At 32.4% G+C, this 8553-nt stretch overlaps 1 long non-coding RNA gene across 2 annotated transcripts in view; it reads right to left on the minus strand.

Annotated features, from left to right (window-relative positions):
• LOC111631789 overlaps positions 1 to 499 on the minus strand; it is a 6042-nt gene extending 5543 nt beyond the window's left edge. For both annotated transcript variants that reach the window (XR_002757761.1, XR_002757762.1), the window contains exon 1: positions 364 to 499. This is a non-coding gene — a long non-coding RNA (uncharacterized LOC111631789). The remainder of the gene's footprint in view (positions 1 to 363) is intronic.
• Positions 500 to 8553: the final 8054 nt, after the last annotated feature.

Genomic DNA, 8553 nt, shown 5'->3' on the forward strand with positions numbered 1-8553 from the left:
CTAACTTATCTTTATTTTATCAATTATTATTCTATTATGGCTATTTATACATTAACAACTACAAAACGCATTTTTCAGTGTTTTCCTTACTAAAGTCATTTTTTTCCAATGAATGAATTCCAATGAATGAATTTTACCACTTAGCTTTGAGTGCGTTTTTCGTGTTGGAATGGATTATTTGGTTTTACATGTAATCGTATGGGGGGTAAAAGTTTCACCACTTTCATGACACGATCTAAGTTTCCGAACGGATTAATTTCGTATCCTGAGGTACTACTGTAGGCTAAATCTTTAAAATATCCTAATTCTTTAATCTGTTCGAGTATTTACTCGGAAATATTCCAATTGAAACGTTCGTCTCACCTCATAAGTTCAACATTATCGTTGTCGGCATTTCTCTTCCTTGCAACTAATCTCCTCCCGCTCTTAATTAAAAAAAGTCTGCATTTTCTTTTTATAATGCACAAATTCCTAATCTTCTGTTCCAAGTTGAATCGAACTGGCGGTTAAGTCGTCAGTTACAAATTTAAAAAAAACCCTAGTGGCTCCGCCTGACATTCAAATTGGAAAGTTCAAAAATCATCGACCTCACCGCTAAGGATACGTAATTTTTTCAACATAATTTTATCTGGAGTGTATATCGCATAGTCATAATTAGAATAATTCTTAGTTCACAATACGTGTAATTATTTATTGCTAATCGAAACGTCCATCGACATTTATTATCTGTTATTATCTTTCAATGCTTAATTATTCTCGTCGTTTCGACATTGTAGTTATTGATTGTATTGTAACTGCTTCCTTTGATAACTGGAAATTTAGCGTATATTCTTAACTACTTTTCAACTTTTTTCAATTTTCTCCCCTAATTTATACGATAAAAGAATTTCCGCTGAAAACAATTTCGTCCGAAGCGTATACGAAATATAAGGGAAATACGTACAAAATGACATACGGTTTTGTTTTAGGTTCATAACTCTTTATTAGTAAAACACAGCACTGCCATATTCTACACCAATCATCTTTGGTTCGTTACCTATAAAATATACTAAACATTTACAATATCAAGATAATAGAAAAAAAATATTGTTAGTTTCATCGAGATCATCCAAAATCCATTTTCTCCATATACTGTGGACAAAATGACATATTACGTAAGGACAAAATGACATACACGTAAAAGCTATAAAATTACTGACAAAGTTCACAAATGAAACATCAGCGCAAGAAGCGTGAGCCCAACGGAAACAATTTAAGCACCGTAACCAGTCTTCTCCAGGCTTATATCGGGAAAAAAGATCATTGCAATACATGCATGGACAATCTTCATCATCATCATGAGAGTTATCAGGAAAATTTTCTTCTTCAAGTAGCTTTTTATTAATGTTTCGCCTCCTTTTCTCTGGCGGAGCTTTGGACTCATTTTTTGATTTAATTGCCTTCATATTAGGAGTAGAAGTTAAAACTAAAGAGGTTTGTCGAGTCACGTGATTCGTTGCAAGTTTTTTGTTATGTAAAAGTTAATAAGTTTGTAAATAATACGTAAGAAAGGAAATAAAGTTTTATACTAATATTTCTTTTAAACAATAATGAAAGACTTTGTTTGGAAGCCATTTTTTATAATTAATAAAACGTTAAGAGGTTAAGGTAAGTTCTTTGACTAAGCTCTTATGGACTAAATGACAGGTATGTCATTATGCCCGTTGCCTATGTATGTCGTTGTGTTCATATAACGTTATAAAAAATCAAAATTATAAAATAAATACAAAGATGTTATTTTTAATGGAAAAAGTTATTTAAGTGCAACAACAAATTCTTGAGGGTTGAAATAAATGCTACACAAATAGATAAAATAGTGAAAAATTTATCATCCATACAAANATGTTATTTTTAATGGAAAAAGTTATTTAAGTGCAACAACAAATTCTTGAGGGTTGAAATAAATGCTACACAAATAGATAAAATAGTGAAAAATTTATCATCTATACAAAAAATTTGTTGCAAGGAAAAAAACTCATAACGTGTCATTTCTTGTTGTCGGCCATGACAACCGGGCAAATGAGAGGAGCGTGTTCACATTTTTACAGGTTAGTAAAAGCTGCTCGGATAACGTGGTATCATGGTCAGTTGCGCACTTAAGATCGCCAAATTCGAATTATGCTGCCTATGTCATTTTGTACGTATTTCCCCAACTTTCATTGAAGAGATTTAGGAACAATCGAAGTTTGTGTTACACGAATAAAGCTGTTGTATGTGTGTTCTTTTTCTAGTCGCATGACTAAGCAGTTGTCCAGTTCTCCTCACGCATTCTCCAGATGATCGTAATTGCAGATGTAATGAGGTCCCGGGGTTTTGCCAATGACGTGAATAATGATGGCACATAAACCGTGTTCTTTAGATACTCCAACAAAAGAGAATTCACACGGCGAGTGGTCTGAACGAATGGAAAGCAGCGATACAGAGCTTCATCGTTGATTCAACGTCCATTCTAGCGGTGGGGGAGTTCTGCGTTCGAGTACGACGCACCTCAGTATGTACCTCAGAAGATCCATTCTTCCTTAAACAAAGTAATAGGAAAGTCTTTTGTTTCGTAGGCACAATTTTGACAACGAACGTCGAATGCCACTTGGTGTGTGGCAAGGAAATAGTCGTAAGTGTGCTTCAAATATGGAAAGTTTTCTTCTGTTTCGTGTTTGGATTGTATTGCCAAGTGCTATAGTTTGAAGTTACTGAGCTTTAAAAATGTTTGAAAGTTTGGAAACAATTATGCCGGCACTTGTCAAAAGCTGCAGCTTCAATTCAGATTTGAATAATTTACACGTTTCTTCAATTGACAATAGAATAATTTGGAGTTTTGTGCGATATAAAAAAGGCGTAAACGCAGACTTACGTAACTAAGAAGTTTTGTTAGTAAAAGGAAAATCCTAACAATTATAATACTGAATTTAAAGGATGAAATGAATCTTTTACGTGAAATCTTTTCAAGTAAAAATGTAATTTTTTAACCGAAATAAGTAAGAAATTTTTATATTTTATACGATAACCTAGTTAATATATAAATGAATTTAATAAATCCGATAAATATTTACTAAATTTAACGAATAAATTGAGATCATTTCGTAATCTTAACCACCCTATTTTAGTGTTTATATTAATTATTAAAAACAATTGTTTATGACCACTTCTTCCTTTTCTGTTCTCTTAAAAAAACTGTTTAAAATTTTATTTATTAAACATACATTATTCGATGTGAATTCCCTAGAAAAAGCAAAGCTTTCAGCTTTTAAGACAATTGCTTACAAGTAAATAGCTCACTTCCAACATCTAAAAAGTATTCGTATCTGGAAATTCTTCTGAAGAATTGTTATGTGCTTCAAAGAATACCACAAAACAAAATAATAAAAATTAAGCTTTGAATATAGAATCTCGAAATTGGCTTTTTCCTGCTATTTTACAAACAATACAGGGGGCTTTTTCTTCTTATTAAAATGAATAAATTTTAAACATACATACGATCTGACAGAATACCACAGGCCAGTTTTGAGAAATGTAAAAATCAAATGGGATAAAGTTATTTGCGCTTTCATTAATTTAATGAGCCAGTAATTAACTGTTGTGATCCGATAAGTGTTTTCGATATCTTGGCACGAGGGAGGTCAACATCAACTTTGATTCAAAAGGAACATTGGTTCCAACCTTACGGCCTAAACATAAATCAGAACCTTTCAGACACGTCGTTAGGTCGAAGTACGGGAAATCAGAAACGTTTCACTTATTATCTAATTTGAATTTAGTAAATATTTATCGAATTTATAATATTCGTTTATATATATTTTCTAGGTTATCGTATAAAAAATATAAATTTCTTCCTTATTTCAGTTGAAAAGTGAATTTTTACTTGGAAATGTTTTACGCGAAAGCCTCATCTCATCCTTTAAATTCAATATTATAATTGTCAGGATTTTCCTTTTACTAACAAAACTTCTTTGTTACATAAGTCTACTTTAAAGCCATTTTATATCGCACCAAACTGTAAATTATTCTAATGTCACTTGAAGAAACTTGTAAATTATTGAAATCTGAATTGAGACTGCAGCTTTTGATATCCAATATGAACGCTTACAAATGCCGGCATAATTGTTTTTGGACTTTATAAGTATTCTTTATTTGTTTTTACCCATTATAATTTAAACATTTATCTTTAAGTCTGCAGATTTACAGAAAATTATTAATAGGAATGAATACTAATTAAAAAAATGGTGGTTATTTAATTGTTTTAAAATTATTTCGATATCCAATCTCTTCAATATACAGAGGTATTATAAACAAGTAGTCGGGGCCTTAAAGTTCTGTAATTTCAAAATATCGCGCTGGGTATCCACTCTAGACACGAATCAATAGCGAAATTCTCGAAATTTGAAGCGCAGTTATGAAGATTTCCTCGCTACACACCAAGTGGCATTCGACGGTCGTTGTCAAAATTGTGGCTACGAAACAAAAGACTTTCCTATTACTTTCTTTAACGAAGAATGGAGCTTCTGAGCTGCATACGGAGATGCGTCGTACTCGAACGCAGAACTTCCCCACCGCTGGAATGGACTTGAATCAACGATGAAACTCTGTATCGATACTTTGCAAGCGTTCGGACCACTCGCCGTGTGAATTCTCTTCTGTTGGAGTATCTAAAGAACACGGTTTATGTGCCACCATTATCCAAGTCTTTGGCAAAGCTCCGGGACCTCATTACATCTGCAATTACGACCATCCAGAGAATGCGTGAAAAGAACTAAAAATTGCTTAGATATGCGACTAGAAAAAAAACACATAGAACAGCTTTATTCGTGTAACGCAAACTTCGATTGTTCCTAAATCTCTTCAATAAAAATATATTTCGTATACGCTTCGGACGAAATTGTTTTCAGCGGAAATTTTTTTATTGTACAAATCAGAAGAAGAAATTGAAAAAAGTTAAAAAGTAGTCACGAATATACGCTATATTTCCCAATTATCAGAGGAAGCAATTACAATACAATTAATAACTACAATGCCGAAACGACGAGAATAATTAAACATTGAAAGATAATAACAGATAATAAATGTCGATGGACGTGTTTCGATTAGCGTCCATCGATAATTACGCGTATTGTGTACTAATAATTATTCAGTTGGGAATATGCGATATACACTCGAGATTAAATTATGTCGAAGAAATTACGTATCCTTAGCGAGTGATGTCGATTGTTTTTGACTTTTTGCTTTTGAATGTCAGGTGGAGCCACTAGATTTTTTTTAAATTTGTAACGGCCGAATTAACAGCCAATTGAATTAAATTTGGAAAAGATTCGGGGTTTGTGCATTATAAAAACGAGAAAATGCAGTCTTTTTTAATTAAGAAAGGAAGGAGATTTGTTGCATGAAGAGAAATTCCGACAACGATATGAGGTGAGATGAACATATCAATTGGGATCTCCGAGTAAATAATTAAACAGATTAAAGAATTAGGATATTTTAAAGGTTTAATTCGATAAACTAGTGTAAATATAAATGAGTTTGGTGAAATTAATGAATATTTTATTATATTTAAAGAGGGACACAATTTGCATTATTCCCGTAGCACGTCGAAAAACTCCACTGAAAGGGTTTGAGTCACCTTTTGTCTCTATCGTTAGACGTAAATTGTCTTTTCACTCAAACAAGGCGCATAATTTCTCTTTAATGTTATGAAATAGAAAGTACTCGGAGGATGACATCACTTCATGGATCATTAATAGAGAGGTTGCGGCCGACGTATACGTGTACGTCGGACGCGAAAACGTGTACGTCGGAAGTTTTCCTAAAGGCCTAGAAGTTTGGCAATGGTGTTTGGGACGTCGAGCATGATTCCACTGACTATCCAAACATTATAATCAAACATTTAGACTTATAGGAAAGCGGCGCTGAACGTCCGACATACACGTATACGTCGGCCGCAACCTCTCTAATATATCTTGTTTATTTTTTATATTTTGCAGTTCTTTTTTTAAGTAACCCGAAAGGTCGTATGTATATTTAAAATTTATGTGTTTAATAATATAAAAGTCTGTCACATTTCTTTTAAGTAACAAATTAATAATGAAAGTTAAGATTTTATTATACAATGTTTGATATTTACGTTTCTTCTTCTAACATATACTTAGGAGGAGTCCAACATTTTGCCCGAAGAATTACGGATGAAATCTGAAAGTTTCGAAGAAAGAAGTGAATATTTACTACTGACAAAATGGATTTAAACATCGGAAAGACTGTCTTTGTTATAATTTTATCGAGAAAAATGTTTTTGTAAATAAACCTTGAACAATTTTTGTCGGGACCGAAAGAAACGAGGAAATTGTTATAAACGATTGTTTTCTGCATTTTACGATAAATTTGAAATTGGATTTATTTTAGATTAAATATAGATTTATTATTAAGATATAGCCAATAAGTCGAACATGTGTTTCTGCATTTGTGGTTGTATTTATTGATTTATGTTCGATGTTTAAATTCAGATTTAACATCGTTTGACTTTTCTATAGGTTTTGTGCACGAAAACGCAAAGAAATTTCGCTGTGAAGATTGTGGAAAAGCATTCCGTTTTAAGTCCAAATTAGAACGTCATCGCAGGATTCACACGGGAGAAAAGCCATTTCCTTGTCAGTTCTGCGCTCAAAGATTCAGTCGTAAATACAGTTTACGACAGCACGTTATGATTCATTCTGGAGAGAAACCTTTTACCTGCGACCACTGCAAACGGAGCTTTACACTACGCCATCATCTAGTAAATCATGTTCGCATTCATACAGGAGAAAAGCCATTTGCTTGTGATCACTGCAAAAGGAAATTTTCGAGGAAAGATCATTTAATAAGTCATCTTCGCATTCACGCAGGGCAAGAGACTTGAAAATTGTCTTAAAAATTCAGGTTAAGTTATCACAGGAAACATCTTTTAAATAAACATTCGTAAAGCTCTTTTTTTCTTTTAAATTTTGAATCTTTTAGAATTCTTCCAGTATTTATTTTATGGATGTTCTTTCAAAACGTGTAATCTGATTTAAATATTTGTTTGATGTAATTTATGAAAATAAAACGTTTCCGAATTGAAATATTAACTTTTCTTATTGTAATTAAAAAACAAAGAAGCTTTGAATAACAAATCACAGTAGTTTTGATTTACCTTTTGATTCGTCGAATGCAACGTTATGACAGAAAATACTCAGATTGACATTATTTGTTATTTAGTAAAAGGAAATATATATATGTACGGACACATTATAAAACACATAAGAATCGTGAATATCACATTCAATAAAAAATAAAATAATGTTCATAATACAGCGCATAGTAATAAGCCTGTATAAAACAATACAGTGATGATAATTGGTAATAACAACGAATTTTAGTCAATTCCTGTAGCTTTTCGAACGACTTGTCTGGGAAGTTTTTCTTCGCTTTTTGTCTGAATTGTTGGATGTAAAAATTTGACTAACATTTGATCTTCAACATTATAATGTGGAAAGTATTCTGAACTGCGAGGGTGCGTCACATCGTTTCGCGCCTTATTTTGTACCGAGTTCCATTATAGTAGAAACTAAACAAAAGGCTTGTGCTGGTCGACTGTTATTTGTATTTGTTCAATGAAACATAGTTTGCACTCAAACAGTGTATCATTATACACAATCTCTTCAGTTTTAACAGAAAGTACTCAGAGAATGACATTACATTATGAATCAACGAGAAAAACACTAATAATATCGTTCATTTAACTTAAAAATTTTTCTTATCTCGTTTTTGTTATGAAAGATCTTACGGTTGAGATGAATTTATAAAAATATTGTAAATTCTAATAACGAATAGAATTTTTATTAAATCCGGCCTCATCCGAGGTACGACACGTGATACTCTCCATCTTCTTACTCGCTCCAGCTTCAACCACCAAAATTTAATAGCACAATTTTCCTTATATACGAGTTATCTTGCCAAATTTCGTTTCTTAACCTTTACTCAGCTTAATATATTAAGAAATAGATGCCAACACAAGTCAACACAAATAATACATACAAACATCGCCAGTTATCGTCGAAGTTACCTTTAAACGACGAAGATAGTTTCATATACCTTATTTGAATAAGGTTGAAACAATTTTTACGTACCAACCGACCATATTCATTACGATATAGGACGATACCGAAAACTTATACCATAAAGATACTGCAATTTAACAAAGGCAGAAAGGCGATATATTGCGTAAACGGAAAGTAAAGAAATTCATCTGGAGCTGAGGCAATCCGTGGTTTTGTACTCCAACCGAGAGCCGAATTGAATCTTCAAAATTCCGAGCTGTTCTCAGCTCATTTGTATAGCTGTATCAAGGACGATCAACAATTTACAGTTTTCCACTCAGAGTTTATAGTTTTTAGCGAATTTGCTTAATTTAAATCAAGACTCGAAGCAACGATATTTCAATGTATTTCCAAAATGTTTCTATCAGTTTATATGAAAATTATTAAAAAATGTAAATTATTGTTGTTTTTTCAA

The sequence above is a fragment of the Centruroides sculpturatus genome, unplaced genomic scaffold, assembly GCF_000671375.1.
Source record: "Centruroides sculpturatus isolate CEXI.00-Female unplaced genomic scaffold, Cexi_2.0 scaffold72, whole genome shotgun sequence".
NCBI classification, from domain to species: Eukaryota; Metazoa; Arthropoda; class Arachnida; order Scorpiones; family Buthidae; genus Centruroides; species Centruroides sculpturatus.